Here is a 17,291-nt window from a genome sequence, read left to right as displayed (position 1 = left end):
AGAAGAGGGATGTGGGAGGACCAACATGCCCTGCCCTGCTCGTGGTCTTCCTGAAGGCATCTGGCTGCCTTTGTGGGAAGGAAGATCCTGTCTTCATGGACCTGTGATCTGATCTAGGAGAATCCTTCTGACATTCCTCCTTCCACCTTATCAGATTTCAAATCCTTCAGATCTTCCCCATCTGCCCAGGTCGCCTCCCTAATCTCTCAGGGATCAGGCACTTTTCCTCTGCTGGCTGCAGAGGGAGTCTCCTTGGCTGCCTTCCAGGCCAGGGGGCGAAGAACATTCTCTTATTTGGAGGAGTCCTTTGAAAGCAACACATCTCCCAAAGGGTGTCACATAATGGGTGCTGAAGGATGCAGCACCCAACCCAGCCCAACCTCTTCATTAATTCAGACCTTCTCCAAAAATGTGTCAATTGTATCACGCAAGGGAGGATCAGGAGAAGGTGAGGATCTCAATCGTTGCTGTCAGGTCAGGAAGGAAGGCAAGGTGGCAGCAGCGCCAGAGGCGATCCTGGGTCACCCAGGGAGCAACAAGCCCAGGGCTCATCCGTGAGTGGCTGCCTAACTTCAAGGAAAGCCAGTTAGTTTTGCACCTGTGACACTAATATGGGGAAAGGCCATAGCTCAGTAGCGTGTGTGTGCCTTGGAAACAGAAGGTCCCAGGTTCTTTTGAGGAGCCTGGGAACTTATTATTTGTTGCATTTATAGTCCTCCATTTTCTCTGAGGAGCTCAAGGCATAGGTCTGCTGTCTTGATCTCCCTGTCTTCCTGACGTATGAGACTGAGCACCCTCTACCTTCATCATAAGGTCCAGGTGCTAAGGATTTGGTGCCACCTTGTTCCATAGTCAACAGATGTGCTGCAAATTCTGAGCAAACTGTGAGGGCCACCAAAGGTGGGCTCTCAGTCTGAATGTGCCCAGATGATGAGGACTTGTCAGGCCTCAGGTTGGTGAAGAGCCAGGATGGTTCATTGGCAGCGTCTCTGCCTGCCAAGCAGACGGTCCCAGGCTCCATCACCAATGGCATCTCCAGGCAGGGTTGGTATAGACTCTCTGCCTGAGCCACTGTAGACAATAATGAACTAGATGGACCAAAGGTCTAACTCTGTATAAAGTGGCTTCCCATGTTCCCAACTCCTTCTATTAATTTAAAAAGGTAAAGGGACCCCTGACCATTAGGCCCAGTCGTGCCCGATTCTGGGGTTGCGGCGCTCATCTCGCTGTACTGGCCGAGGGAGCCGGCGTACAGCTTCCGGGTCATGTGGCCAGCATGACTAAGCCGCTTCTGGCGAACCAGAGCACCACATGGAAACGCCATTTACCTTCCCGCCGGAGCGGTACCTATTTATCTACTTGTAGTTTGACGTGCTTTCGAACTGCTAGGTTGGCAGGAGCAAGGACCGGGCAACGGGAGCTCACCCCATTGCGGGGATTCGAACCGCCGACCTTCTGATCGGCAAGTCCTAGGCTCTGTGGTTTAACCCACAGCACCACCCACGTCCCTTATTCCCCAGTCAATCTCTCACCCAGATCCTCCTCAAATTATGATATCTTAAATATCATGGAGATGTAGCAAGGAGATGTATCAGCACCTCTGAAGCCAGAAGAGAACATGGACTAGAAACTCAATAAGTTTGCTTTTTGTTGCCTTCCGTGCTCTGGTCTGCTCCACCTCCCATCCTTGTCCTCCTTGTCCTTCTCTGCCATCTGTCTGTCTGTCTGCCTGCCTTCCTGCCTCCCTCCACCCGCTGCTTTCCATCCTAGCAACTCCAAGCTAGAGTGGAGAGGGGCGATTTTGGGGCCACCCTGGTCCTGCCTCTTGGTGGAGGTCAACCTGCCCAACTGCTAGGTACACCTTTGCACATGGGCACTGAATGAAGCTGAATGTCGGGAGATTTAGGGCAGGCAAAAGAAAGTCCTTCTTCACGCAGCACAGAGCTAAACTATGGAACTTGCTCATGTAGAAGGCAGGGATGGCCACCAAATCAGCTTCAAAACAGCATTAGACAAATACGACCACGGAGGAGAGGGCTAGCAATGGCTGCTCACCACAGTTGCTAGAGAGGGGAGATTATTTTTGTGCTCGGATCCTGCTTGCAGGTTTCTCAAAAGAGGCATCTGATTGGACAATGTGAGAGCAGGATTCTGGACTAGATGGACCCTTGGCCTGATCCAGCAGGCACTTCTGATGTTCCTCTGACATCCAAAGAGATCCTCAGCGTCACGGTCCAGTTCACGGGTGATTGAAGTCCCGGCTGGGGACGTCGGGACCGGGGGCAAGATGGCGGGGTGGGAGCAGGAATGGAAGTCTAGAAGCCAGGAGTCAGAAAGCCAAAGGTCAGAGGGTCAGAGAGCCAGGAGTCAAGAAGCCAAGGGTCTGAGGGTCAGGAAGCAAGGAGTCACGAAGTCAGGGGTCTGAGGATCAAGAAGCAAGGAGTCAAATGCAGCAAGGCAGGGAACGTGTTGCTGTGGCAAAGAGCTGAAGGGAAAATGCTGACCTTTATCTCTTCCCGGCTCTTGCCACCAGGTGCTGTGAGTTACCAATCAGCCTCACCTGTGCGGCCTCACCTTGCCTCTCCAGAACAAACTTAGGAAGGCCCCAGTCCTGCAGCGTCCTATTGGTCACAGGGCCTGGCTCCTGCACGCACACCTGACACTCAGGGTCTTGCATGGTGGGAGGCTGCAAGTCAAGTCCCAGCTGATGGGTGCAAGACTCAAGGCTGGTCCAGGGAGACGGATGTTGCCCCTCAGTCACAACTACTTCACCATGACCTTTCCTCTAGCAAGCGTTGGGCTCAGGATTTCTGGTCTTGAGAAGAAAGCTTGGAAGCTCTTTGGCAAAGTGCTAGAGCTGTAAATTGACCCAGCTCACAAAAGCATGTCTTGCCGGCTGAAGCGGCACAGCTCAGAAAAATGTTGAACTCAGAACTCAGATTTGTCATTGCAAGCAAGCCATCCACAATTACACAACACGAACCTCTATAAGCGAAGTGAACTTGGAAGCCACATGGCATGCCTGGAATGAGGCTCTGGTTTTCTGGTGTGGTTACCATTCCCGTAAGAGATATTCATCTCAGTTACCTTGGCATTATTCTGGAAAAAAAAAAAAACCTTGGGGAGTTGAGCTTAATTTAAGACAGGAAGGAGCTCCTGCTCAGTGCCAAGGTTTTGGCCGAGGACACGTGAAGTTGGCATTCGTTCTTTCAAAGAACTCACAATCTGAACCACTTCGGTTTGCAAGACGTAGCCTTCCCAGATAGTCCTGCTGCTCTACAACTTCCATGGTGGATGAGAGTCCTAGTCCAGCATCCGGGGTAGGGCCCCAGGTTGGAGGAAGCTGTGCTAAAGAGTGAAAATATTCATGGCATGAGAAAGTGGACAGAGAAAAGATGCCTCCCTCTCTCATAGCGCTGGAATTCATGGACATCCCATGCCGCTCAGTGTTGGAAGATTCAGGACAGATTCAGGTCGTTAACCTATGGAACTCCCTGTCACAGGAGGCAGTGACAGGCACCAACTTGAATGGCTTTAAAAGAGAATTATTCTTGTGCTCAGGTCCTGCTTGTGGGTTTCCCATTGGCCACTGTGAGGCCAGGATACTAGACCAGATGGGTCACTGGCCTGATCTAGACTCTTATATTCTTTAGCTCTTATGCCTTGATCCTGGTGTTCTGTGTTCAGGTTCTGTGTCTTGCTGATATTGTGGCACACAGACCTGGGTATCCTTTGAGAATTGACTCCACTCCGGTGCACAGGTAATTTGGGTCAGACTGCTTTGCCTCCTGCATTGCCTTTTGCATGGGGCAAGCCTTGAAAACTTTATATGCATGCAGGATGGTTGTCTCTGGGATCTCAACTAGCAAAGCTGGGACCGACTTCTGCCAGAAGCCTTCAGCACCCTCCCCAAACTGGTGGGGACATTTTGCAACATGCAATTTGTGCAACAACAGTGGGTGAGCGATGGATTTATACTGGCTTGTCCATCCATCGCTCTGCTTCATGAGATGTTCTGCAATGCTCCCCCAGGGTCGTTGATGTCTGGAGGGGCACTCTAGACCTATGGCACAGAGATGGAAAAATGGGGACTTCCAAACAGCTCCTGAAGCCAGCCAGAGCCAACTGCTCCGGGCTGCTGAGAGACTGCCGCTGCTGCGTTTCCCGGGGACATTAGATGAAATCCGGGGACATTCAGGGGATGGAATTTGTCCGGGGCCTTATGCACAAATCCGGGAATTGTCCCCGGGAAACGGGGACGTCTGGTAACCCTATCCTATGCCCCTGGTGAGGCAAGCAAGATCCTAGAGGCTCAGGCATACAACTGTTTCATGTTGGCACTGTGTCACGACACAGACCTTGAATCTACAACTTGCTGCCTCTTCTGCGCCTGCTATGGCCATTTAAAGTTGTTCCACATTTGGGTTGCAAAAGTGCTCTGTTTTCAGGACTGGAGCTTTGGCAGAGGGCAGTCGAGGCTTGGCCCCCTACTAGAGTCTTTGGTGACGCCCAGGAGAACCCAAGTTGGTTGCTCATTGGGTGCCTGCCCCCAAGACGTCCCCCCACAACTTCAGGGGCACAAGGTGCTCCTTTGATCTGCCTGCAGTGGGTGCTTCACTTTGCATCCAGAAAGAGCAGCCTGAGGTTCCTTTAGCGAGGTATTCAAAAAGTTTATTTTTTAAACTTTCATGCCCAAGAGGTAGGACGAACGGATGAGAACAGCAAGAAACACAGAGTGGGATCTGACCCCCTTGCATGGGCTGGGAATTGGACTTTGGATTGCAGTGATGTGGATGTGATGAGGCATTGTGGAGTTTGATGCCTTCCCGTTCCTTGAAAAGGTCATTATAGCTGTGTCTCTCTCCGTATGCACGTGCGTTGGAGCAGCTTCTCCAGTTCCTCTGTTGGTAATGGCCGTAATGACAGTTAATAGCCTTGACATTTAATAACTTCCTCGGTAAAGGGTCCTTCAGTCTTCCTGCTCTTGACGGGGTCCTTTAACTGTCAGGAAGCATTGAGTCAGCCACTTGGGAGTTCTCAAAGTTGGGGCGCCTTTCTGGCACCCATGTGCTGCTCCTGTGACCGTGGCATTTCAGCTACTCCCCGAACTATACGTTAGTCATAGCAGCGAAGTCAGTTAATGACAGCAATGTAACTTTTCTGTATTAGCCCTCACGGAGGCTCTGGACAATCCAATTTGACAGATGGGGAACTGAGGTCAAGAAAGAGGGATGTGAGCAAACCTCCCCCTTTGACGACCCACAATTCAGGTGAGCCCTTAATTGAAGTTGAACTGGGCAGAGGAGGCAGACATAGGCGTAGCCAGGATTTATGTTGGTGAAGGAACAGGCTTTATGTTAGGAGGGCAGAACCTCAGTTGTTTTATTGATTTACTTGAGTTAGGGGGCAGCTGCCTCCTGCCCCCCTTGGCCACGGAGGGAGACCAAGATGATTGAGGGTCTGGAAACCAAGCCTTATGAGGAGCAGTTGAGGGAGTTGGGTATGTTTAGCCTGGAAAAGAGGAGAATGAGAAGTGATATAACAGCCACCTACAAATATCTGAAGAGCTGCCACATGGAAGATTGACTGATTGATTGATTGATTGAATTTATGTTGTTGTTGTTTAGTCATTTAGTCGTGTCCGACTCTTCGTGGCCCCCTGGACCAGAGCACGCCAGGCACTCCTGTCTTCCAGTTCCTCCTGCAGTTTGGTCAAACTCATGCTGGTAACTTCGAGAACACTGTCCAGCCATCTCGTCCTCTGTCATCCCCTTCTCCTTGTGCCCTCCATCTTTCCCAACATCAGGGTCTTTTCCAGGGAGTCTTCTCTTCTCATGAGGTGGCCAAAGTCTTGGAGCCTCAGCTTCAGGATCTGTCCTTCCAGGGAGCACTCAGGGCTGATTTCCTTCAGAATGGAGAGGTTTGATCTTCTTGCAGTCCATGGGACTCTCCAGAGTCTCCTCCAGCACCAGAATTCAAAAGATTTAATTTATATACCACCCTATATCTGCAGATCTCAGGGCAGTTCACAGGAAGATGGAGCAAGCTTGTTTTCTGCTGCTCAAGGGATAGGAGTAGGAGATTCTGACTAAACCTTGCAAAGAGCTTTCTGGTAGTAAGAGCCATTTGATAGTGGAACAGACTCCCTCAGAAGATGTTGGACTCTCCTCCATTGGAGGTTTCCAAACAGAGATTCTTTCACTGCAATTCCTGCATTGTATGGGATTGGACTAGATGGCACTTGGGAGAACCTTACAACCCTACAATTCTATGATTCCAAGTTTCTCTTTTGGACAACACACACAAACACACACACTCTCTCTCTCTCTCTCTCTCTCTCTCTCTCTCTCTCTCTCTCTCTCTCTCTCCAGGGCGTATCAGTCCTAGGGACAAAGTATCCACCCTCCCAAACCTTTTCAAACTGTTCTGCAGCTGTCAGGGAAAGACCTTGTGCAGCAAATTTAGAATTTAGAAACTAGGCTGCAGCTCCTCCTTGGCTTCCCAGGGCACTGGAATGGATGGGCTCTGAAGTTCTCCTGTTGGACCATCGCTGACCAGTTGGACTGAGAGCTGAAGCCCAGCTGCTTCTGGGAAGGGGGCACACAGTCCCCAACTTTGCTGCCAGGGTCCTTCCCAACCACCTGTGGCCTGTGGCTTGCCTCCCGCTGCTCTTCTGCATGCCAGTCCCATGGCTTGGTCATCATCATGCGCTGCCTTCCTCTGCCTCTGGCTGTTTCCATCTCTCCACTTGGGAGTTCCTTCCCAATTGCACATGGTGGGCTGTTTACATTCCTGGACCGGTTCATGCCCTTCCAGCGCAGAACATTTCCTGCAGGAGGCTTCCATCACTTTCGGGTGCAGCCACATCCCATTGGATCTGGCGTTGCTTCATATGCCTCCCAGAGGTTTCCTGAAGGCAGGAGGCGATGGAGAGCGTCTCATTGGAAGCGTAAACAAAACAGAAAAGAAAGATGGTGACTCAGATTGATTCTGGTTGCTCAATGCCGATTGGGATGTGGCTGACATGGAATCAGAGCTCCCACAGGGAGAAGGAAAGCTGCTCAGCAGCAGAGAAGATGCTTTGCGAGCAGAAGGTCCCAGGTAATGCAATCCATAATAACAGAATTGCAGAGTTGGAAGGGACCCCGAGGGTCATCTAGTCCAGCCCCCTGCTGTGCAGGAATCATGGCTAAAGGACCCCTGACACATGGCCACCCAACCTCTGCCTAAAAAGAAGAGAAGAAGAAGAAGAGTTTGGATTTGATATCCCGCCTTTCACTCCCTTTAAGGAGTCTCAAAGCGGCTCACATTCTCCTTTCCCTTCCTCCCCCACAACAAACACTCTGTGAGGTGAGTGGGGCTGAGAGACTTCAAAGAAGTGTGACTGGCCCAAGGTCACCCAGCAGCTGCATGTGGAGGAGTGGAGACGCGAACCTGGTTCCCCAGATTACGAGACTACCGCTCTTAACCACTACACCACACTGGCTCTCACCATTGATTAAAAATTCTTCCTGATAGTTTGTTGGAATCTCCTTTCCTGTAACTTGAACCCACCCTCTGGAGTAGCAGAAAACAAGATTGCTCCATCTTCCATGTGACAGCCCTTTAGATGATTAAAGATGTCTATCATATAACAACAACAACAACTTATTATTTATACCCTGCCCATCTGGCTGGGTTTCCCCAGCCACTCTGGGCGGCTCCCAACTGAATATTAAAAACACAATACAGCATTAAACATTAAAAACTTCTCTAAACAGGGTTGCCTTCAGATGTCTTCTAAAAGTCTGGTAGTTGTTTTTCTCTTTGATATCTGGTAGGAGGGCGTTCCACAGGGTGGGTGCCACTACCGAGAAGGCCCTCTGCCTGGTTCCCTGTAACTTGGCTTCTCGTAGGGAGGCAACCACCAGAAGGCCCTTGGAGCTGGACCTCAGTGTCTGGGCAGAACGATGGAGGTGGAGTCGCTCCTTCAGATATCCTGGACCGAGGCTGTTTAGGGCAGGGGTAGGCAACGTAAGGCCCGTTGGCCGGATGCGGCCCAATCGCTTTCTCAATCTGGCCTGCGGACAGTCTGGGAATCAGCGTGTTTTTACATGTTTTTATTTAAAATGCATCTCTGGGTTATTTGTGGGGCATAGGAATTCGTTCATCCCCCCCCCCAATATAGCCCAGCCCACCACATCATCTGAGAGATGGTGTTCCAGCCCATGGCTGAAAAAGGTTGATGATGCCTGGTTTAGGGCTTTAAAAGTCAGCATCAACACTTTGAATTGTGCTCTCAGATATCTCTTCTCAGTCTCCTCTTCTCCAGGTTAAACACCTGAACTCCCTCAACTGTTCCTCATCAGCTTTGGTTTCTAGACCCTTGACCATGTTGGGTGCCCTCCTCTGCAAACTTTTCATCTTCACAAAATTGTGGTGCCAAGGACTAGACTCAGGACCCCAGGTGGGATCTGACCGAAGAGGACTTCATGAACCGGACCGTGACACCAGGAGGCACGGATGGCCTAGATGGCTCTAAGAAAACATCAGACAAATTGACGGAGAAGAGAGCAATCGATGGCCAAGCTTTGGCTCCCCTGTGGGATGCAGCAGTCCCTCTGAAGACCAGCTACTGGAAACCACAGAAGGGGAGAATGCTCTTGTACTAAGATCCTGCTCGCAGGTTCCCCATAATGGACATCTGCTTGGCCATGGTCAGAACAGGACTAGATGGGACACTGGTCTGGTCCATTGGACTCTTCTGGTGTTCTTAAGTTCTTAAGAGCGGAGGATTTAATATTGTCAGAAGGGTCCCAGGTTGTCTCAGAGAGGTCTGAGGCAGCCATCCGCTCCCTCCAGGAAAGTTTTGGATCCTAAGTGATGTCTGGGGCTGAAAGGACTAGGAAGGAGTCGGGAAAGGTGGCCAGGGATCTCGGCAGAGGAGGGTGGCCGATATGCATGAGCTCTGATTGAGTGTGCATCTTAGCAATAACAAGGAATTAGGGAGAGTGGATGCTTTCGGGGGCGAGCTGTCTGGATGTTGTTTTCTTTTTCTCTTTGGAAGGGCATCAGAGAGAGAACGAACATGAGCCTGATAAATGGACCATCAAGAGAAATAATTCATCCAGATAGCAAGATTAAGTGGAGGGAGGCTGGCGAGGGGAGGGGGTGGAAATAAGACACGTTTTCTGTTGCCAAAGAGGAATCTGGAAAAGTAATCTAAACAAATAAGATAATGTATTGGGCTGGGGGAGAGAAAGAGAGCAAATTGGATGTACAGATGGATAAGAACGAGCAAAGTGTGCCCGCAGAGTCAGTTGCAGGTGGAATTGGTTAGAGGATGGAGCAGGCTTTGCCAACCTGGGGCGCCTGCCGGCTGCTTTGGACTACAAATCCCATCAACCCTGACTATGCTGCCTCAGGCTCATGGGTATTGTAGTCCAAAACAGCTGGAGGGGGAACCAGGTTGGCAAAGGTGACTCTGGTGAGTTTCTCTGCTATTTGTAGCAGGGCTGTGAACCCAAAACCAGCTGTAACCATTTAACATCTGCTTTATAGGTGAAATGAAGACCTATTTCATTTTTCAAGTTAACATTTGACATGACTTTACCGGTATTTGAAATCTTGGATTTTGGGAAGTATAGTGTGAAAACTTCGTTCCCAATTTATCTCAATATTTGAAATGCCCTTGTTTGGTTCTGCCACCAGAAACCTCCTTAGAATTGTAGAATGGTAGAGCTGGAAGGGACCCCATGGGTCATCTAGTCCAGTGTTTCCCAACCGGTGTTCCCCGGCACACGAGTGTGCCGTGAGACACCGGCTGGTGTGCCGCGAGATGCCTGGAGGGAGGCGGGCGAGTCGGGCGGCGAGAGGCGGGGCGGGGGCGGCGAGGAGAGGCCGCGCCTCCTGCTGCTGCCTGGCGCTCCTCCTCGCAGCCGGCAGCGCTGCCTGGGCGCCTCCGCGCGACTCTGTCTCGCTGGGTTTGGTCTCCCAGCAGAGACGGGTCACACGCGCCCCTCCCTCCCTCCCTCAGCCTGCGCGGAGGCGGATTGAGCGCAGCTGAGAGGAGCTGCCGAGGGAAAAAACGTTCACTTTTGTGCGTCCCTCCCGGCGTGACGCTGCGCGCTGACGTCACGGGGCGGGGCTTTAATGGTGGTGTGCCGCGAGATTTTTTTTTAGTACACAGGTGTGCCGTTGCCCAAAAACGTTTGGGAAACACTGATCTAGTCCAACCCCCTACAATGCAGGAATTGCAGGATATTCTGAGACAGGCCATTTCGCCATATAATTGGGCATTGGCTCTGCTGTAATGGCTGGCAGCAGGTGTCCAGGGTTTCAGGCAGGGGAGATTCCCAGCCCTTCCTGGAAAATGCTGTTGGGGATCAAACCTGGGACACTTTTGGATGCAAAATGATGGGAGGGAATTCCTGCCAGAGAAACTGGAGAGCCACTGCCAGTCAGAGCAGACAATACTAAACCAGGTGGACCAATGGTCTGGAATAAGGCAGCTTCATATTGTTACAAAAGTTGGGTGCCTCCCCCTCTCTCTGCAAGAGCCCAGGCGGTTCCAGGCACTCACCCAGGGCCTGTGCTCCTTTGGAGAACTGAGACACGGCAGAGGCTCTGGTAGCTTTAAGAAATATGGTTCCTTCACCTAGTTACACCTTCGGTTTGCATGGAGGAAGTCCAGATCTTGCAACATGGTCCTTTCAAGAGGGGCTTCTTCCACACAGCATCCAAGGCATCTCTCCCAGCCAGCCTTCAGCCAGCCTGCCCAAGATGGATTCCAGTCTTTTCTCTCCCTTCTTGTTCCGTTACTAAAAAGCTCCCTTTTCCTGTCACGTCAGACACAAACCCCATCACCTTGGCAACGTCTCTCTCTCTTTCAGATGGCCCATCTACCCCTTTTGCCATCTTAACAGATCTGCTCTTTGCTAGACCAGCCAGGCTGGTTTGCATAAACCAGCCCAGGGATTCCTTGTCAGAGCTGCTTCAAGATCCTAGCTCACAGAGGATCACGCTAACCAGCGGTCATTAAGTAAAAGTCTTTATTGAGTTACAGTTTCCATTCCCAAGCTGCTGCGTGCAACTCTACGTCTAATGGCTAGATCGGCGAAGCTCCGTCTGAGTCTCCGCCCCTTGTGCACCAACTTAATATCCTAGCCCTGCTCCACCTTTTCCGCCTGACTGCTCTCCTCTGGGTCCCTCTGCCCCCCGGGGTCTCTTCCTTCCGGGATTCTTCTGACGCCGACCCCCCGGAACTCCCTGTCTCCTTGCGCCGGGCTTTAGGACCTGGCTCCCTTTCCTGGCTGCCTACTGCGTCACTTTCCTGTGCATTTGAACTTGGCGCGCGCGCCCAACCTTCCACTTTCCGTCTGACCGTTTCTTCGCTCCCCGATGGAGGTGTGGCCACTCCTGACTCGTGCCCTCCCCCCTGTTGCGAGCTGCCAGCGCTTGATCTCTGGCGCTCTTCCTCTTCCCTGCTCTCTGGCTGTGACGCTGGTCCCGATTTCCAACTGCTCTCCTCTGAGTCCCCTCTGGCTCTATCTTCCTGGGGTGTCCCCCTAGGCTCCCCCCTTGCCCTGACCACTGGTGCTCCTTTCTGTGAATCTTCTGATTCACTGGAAAGACTCGGAGATCTCGGGTCGTCGTCATCACTCATCTTTTCTTCTGCCTCCTCCCCCTCGCTCTCTGTTTCCTCCCTTGCCCTTGCCTCTGCTCCTGAACCCCTGACATCCATCCCCCCCTCGAAGCCCCCCGTTCCCCCCTCCCCTCCTTCCGGTGCGGGAACTGGGTGCTGCTGTGTCAGAGGGACGAACGTCGGATACAGTTCGCTTCCCGTGGCGGGCCTCCATCTGAAGTCTCCCGGTTCTGCCTCCCTGCTCTCGTCGACGACGGTCACCTCCGCTTCCATCTCTGTGCCGCCGTGCTCGAAACCAGGGTCATCCCCGAAAACGTCCATGTCCGTCTCTCCCTCACTTCCTCCTGGCGGCGTTGCTCGTCCTGGACCTTCCTGCCACTTCCAGCGCCACTGCTCCTCTGGTCTATCGTCCCACCAATACGAGGGTTCTGAGGCAGATCCCGAGGGTGACCCCTCCGGGGAACGGGCGTCTCGTATCAGGTCCTCGTCCGAGTCGAACCCCCGGAACGTGCTGGCAGAAAGCGTTGGCGTGAAAAGCCAGTCGTCGAAAAATTCTGCTGGCATTGGTCTATGTGGGAAGAGGGCATGAAACTCGTCTTTGAGCAGAGGTTCGTCCAAGGCGTAGCCCGGCACCCAGCTGTTCGCACTGGCCGGGGTGCCCTCCTTGGCGAGAAGGTATTCTACCCCTTCTTCCCCCCATCTGGAGTCCAAAATCTCCGTGACTTCGTTGATGCGTTCCTTCTGTGCCACTCCCGCGTGCCCGGTTCCTTCTCTGAGCGGACTCGGTGCCGTTCCGGGTTCCTGAAACCTGTGCGGTGCCTTGTAGGGGGTGAGCACCGATCTGTGGAACACCGGATGCATTCTGGAACCCTCCGGAAGCGCCAGCCTGAAAGCCACCGGGTTGACCTGCTCTTTGACTTGGTAGGGCCCCAGTTGCTTGTGCCCCAGCTTCTTCTTGGCCAACGACCTGGCCGGCACTGCGTGGGCTGCTAACCAGACCCAGTCTCCCACATGGATCTCTTCGCCAACCCTTCTGTGTTTGTCCGCTTGCACCTTGTATGCATGTTTGGCCAGCTCCAGGTGTCGCCGCAGCTGATCGTGGACCTCCTGCAACTCCGACGCGAACGCATCTGCTGTCTGCGGCTCCCCCTCCCCCATCCTTTCCAGTCCCGGGAAGGTTCTGGGGTGCCTCCCGTTGTTAGCGAAGAACGGCGTGACCCCCGTGGACACGTGCTTCGTGTTGTTGTAGGCAAACTCGGCGAGCGGCAGGTAATCCACCCACGTCGCAGGCTGTTGATTCGCATAACATCTCAGGTACTGCTGCATGATGGCATTGACCCGCTCCGCCTGCCCGTTGGTCTGCGGGTGTCTCGCCGACGCCAGGTTGATCTTGACGTTCAGGAAGCCCATCAGCTTCTGCCAGAAATTCGAGATGCACTGTCGCCCCCGGTCGGACAGAATAGACCGTGGCAGACCGTGAACCTTGAACACGTGGTCTATGAACAGTTTGGCGGTTTGCTCCGCCGTGGCCACCTTGGCACACGGAATGAAATGTGCCATCTTGGAGAACAAGTCCACCACCACCAGCACGGCCGTCTTGCCCCTCGAGCTGGGCAGATCCGTGACAAAGTCCAGGGCCACCCTCTCCCATGGTTCGACCGGAGTTTGCAGCGGTTCCAACAGTCCGGCCGGCGGTTTGTGCACCGGTTTGGCCCTCTGGCAGGTGTCACACCTCGCCACGTAGTCCGCGACCTCCCCTCTCATTCCGGGCCACCAGAAGTCCCTGGCGACTAATTCCACCGTCTTCTCCTTGCCAAAGTGCCCGGCAGTGGGCGCGTCGTGCAGCTGCTGCAGTACCTTGGCGCGAAGTTCGTCTCCCGGCACGTAGATGGCCCCTTTGCGAATGAGCAATCCATCTCTCAGCTGGAACTCGTCGGTCGCTGCCGTGCCCCTGTGCACCTCTGCCATCTTCACTTGCGCGAAGGAGTCATCCTGCAACGCTCGCCGCACCGCCTCCAGGTCCACTGTTGCCGCAGCGCACGCCCACACTGTTGGTGCGAAGATGTGCATGGCGGCTGCTGGCTTGGCGTCCTCCAGATATTGTGGCTTACGAGAGAGAGCGTCCGCCATGATGTTGGTGTCCCCCGGGACATACTCTATTCGGAAGTTAAAGTTCGCAAAGAACTCAGCCCAACGTATCTGCCTTTGGTTCAGGAACTGTGCCGTGCGCCAGTGCTCCAGATTCTTGTGGTCCGTGCAGACCTGCACCGTGTGCTTGGCGCCGATCAGGAAGTGCCTCCACGCTTTGAACGCTGCATGAATGGCCAGCAACTCCCTGTCCCAGATGGTGTAGTTCTGTTCGGACTTGCTGAGCTTCCTGGAGTAAAACGCTCCCGGCCTCCAAACCCCCTGCGGGTCTTTCTGCAGCAGGACTGCTCCCACGGCTCTGTCCGAGGCGTCTGTCTCCACCCTCATCGGCCTGCTGGGGTCGACATGCAGCAGCTGCTCTTCCGACGCGAAGAGACGCTTGAGTGCCTGAAAGGACTGCTCCGCCTGCTCTGTCCAGATGAACTTCTTTTTCTTGGAGCTAAGCGTGTCCGTGATGGCCGCTGTCTGCATAGTGAAGCCTTTGATAAACTTGCGATAGAAGTTCGCGAAGCCGACAAACCATTGGACCTCCTTCCGGTTGCGTGGGCTCTTCCAGTCCAACACCGCTCGAACCTTGGCGCTGTCCATGGCGAGCCCCTTGTCAGACAACTTGTAGCCCAGAAAATCCACCTCCGTCACGTCGAATTGGCACTTCTCCAGCTTGGCGTAGAGCCTATGCTGCTGTAGCCTGCTTAGCACTTCTTTGACGTGTCTGTCATGCTCCTGCTGCGATTCCGAAAAGATCAGGATGTCATCTAAGAAACAGACGCACGTCTTGTAGAGGAGCCCCGCCAACACGTGATGCATGAACGCTTGAAAAACGTGGGAGCCATTTTGCAATCCAAAAGGCATAACTCTATATTCGTAGGTGCCCAGCGGCGTGAACATGGCTGTCTTCCACTCATCCCCTTCCCGCATGCGAATGAGGTTGTACGCCCCTCGCAGGTCTAACTTGGTGAACACGCTGCCCTTCCGTACCTTTGCGAGGAGGTCGTCGATTCGGGGCATGGGGAAGTCCGATGGCTTGGTCACACTGTTTAAGATGCGATAGTCCACCACAAGTCTTTTTTGGGGCGTGTCCCGCTTCTTAACGAAGAATACAGGACTGCCCCCCGCTGTCTTGGACTCCCGGATGAAACCGCGCTCCAAATTATGATCTATGAACTCTTTGAGTTCCTGCAGTTCGTCCTCAGACATGGAATACAGCTTCCCTTTAGGCAGCGCCGCCCCCGGCAGCAGGTCAATTTTGCAGTCATATGGTCTGTGGGGGGGGTAGCCTGTCCGCCTCCTTCTCGCAGAAAACCTCCAAAAATTCTGCGTACTTGTGGGGAATCGCTTGCAGCGTGCCTAGCAGCAGCTGTGTCTCCTCTTCCTCTCCTTCCTGCCGGGGGACGATGCAGTGTTCAGCACAAAAGGAAGAGCCGAAGGTCAGCTGCCTCTGGTACCAAGCCAGCGTTGGGCTGTGCTTGTCCAGCCAACTCATGCCCAATACAATGGGCGTGTCCGATAGTTGAGTGACGTTGAAGCTGATGATTTCCTTGTGATTCCCAAGGCGCATCACCATCGGTGGCGTCTGCTTCACCACTTGCCCCCCTAGCAGCTCCCTGCCATCCACCGTGACCACCTGCAGGGGCAGCGTGGCCGGCAGCAACTGTATAGCGTGCCGGTCTACAAAGTCTTGCCCTATAAAGTCCGCATTGCTTCCCGAGTCAATGGTGAGCGGCACGTCCATGGTGATTCCATTGGGCAGCTGGAGCGATGCGGTGAGCCTCACTACTGGTTTGGGCGGGAGGGGGTCCATGGGCTGTGAAATCTCCGGGGACTTCTTCACTGACACGTCTGGCTGGGCCCCATTGCCTCTTCCTCCAGCCAGACATCGTCGTTTCCCTGCTGTGGTCCTCCTTGTTGCGTTGCTGCAGTTACCATTGCTGAGGCTGCAGTGTGCTTGTGGAGCCTCCGGGGACACTCTTTCGCCATATGCCCTGGATCCTCGCAGATGTAACACTTCCTGTTCCCTCTAGGAGGCTTCGCTTTCACTGTTGTCGGTGCTAGGGCTCTGGCTGCTGATTGAGCCCTTGCACTTCCAACCTCCATAGGTTCCACTCCTCCTCCTGGCGGAGGCGTGGATTGCGCACGCGCTGCTTCTCTGGGAAGGAAGGAGGAGCCCCTGGCTGGTTCGCGCCCTCCACGCCCTTCGTCCCTGCTCCACGGACGTTCTTCCAGCCGCACCCCCACGGCTAGCGCCCTCTGAACGATCTCCTGCGTGGTCCGGGGTCTCTCCCCCCTCGCAATTTCATCTTTAACAGAGCCGTGCAATCCCTCCCAAAACAGGTCTCTTACAGGAGCCGAATCCCTGTCCCAGTCCAGAGCACTGACCAAAGCGAAAAAGCGGGCATGATACTGCCTTACGCTGGCCCTCCCTTGTTTCAGTCCATGTATCTGCTGCCGAGCAAGATCCACGTCAATGCTTGATAAGAAACACCCATCCATCGCTTTAATAAAGGCATCCGCATTTTGGAGCGCCGGATCCTTATCCCTCCACAAATTGCGCAGCCATGCTTTAGCTTCCCCATGCAAATGGGACATGATGAACCCCACTTTCTCTTGCTCATCTCTAAAGTCTTTTTTCAGCAGTTCCAGTGCGCACATTACATCTGCTCTAAAGTTGGGGTACTGCTGCAGGTTCCCATCGAAGTGAGAGACCAGACCGCCTGTTCGTCTCGCCAACCCAATTCCCTCCTGTCTGGGTGTCAGTTGCCCGTGCTTCGTAAGCATGTCCAACCTGACCTGGAGATCCCTGCAGGCGGCAGCTGCCTCCTTCTCTCTCTTCCTGGATGCGAGAGCCTCGGCATTCAGTTGTGACACTGCTTTTCTGAGTTCCTCTATCTGCTGCTCAGCCGTCATGTTGTCTGCCGTTCGTGAGCTAGCTAGTAGGCACCTGCTTCTCTCCTCTCCTCGAGGCTGTAGATGCCCACAATTTGGAGACGGAGCTAACTGTCAGAGCTGCTTCAAGATCCTAGCTCACAGAGGATCACGCTAACCAGCGGTCATTAAGTAAAAGTCTTTATTGAGTTACAGTTTCCATTCCCAAGCTGCTGCGTGCAACTCTACGTCTAATGGCTAGATCGGCGAAGCTCCGTCTGAGTCTCCGCCCCTTGTGCACCAACTTAATATCCTAGCCCTGCTCCACCTTTTCCGCCTGACTGCTCTCCTCTGGGTCCCTCTGCCCCCCGGGGTCTCTTCCTTCCGGGATTCTTCTGACGCCGACCCCCCGGAACTCCCTGTCTCCTTGCGCCGGGCTTTAGGACCTGGCTCCCTTTCCTGGCTGCCTACTGCGTCACTTTCCTGTGCATTTGAACTTGGCGCGCGCGCCCAACCTTCCACTTTCCGTCTGACCGTTTCTTCGCTCCCCGATGGAGGTGTGGCCACTCCTGACTCGTGCCCTCCCCCCTGTTGCGAGCTGCCAGCGCTTGATCTCTGGCGCTCTTCCTCTTCCCTGCTCTCTGGCTGTGACGCTGGT

This window comes from Podarcis bocagei, assembly GCF_964188305.1.
Source record: "Podarcis bocagei genome assembly, chromosome: 9".
NCBI lineage: Eukaryota > Metazoa > Chordata > Lepidosauria > Squamata > Lacertidae > Podarcis > Podarcis bocagei.
Note: the sequence above shows the minus strand (reverse complement) of the source record.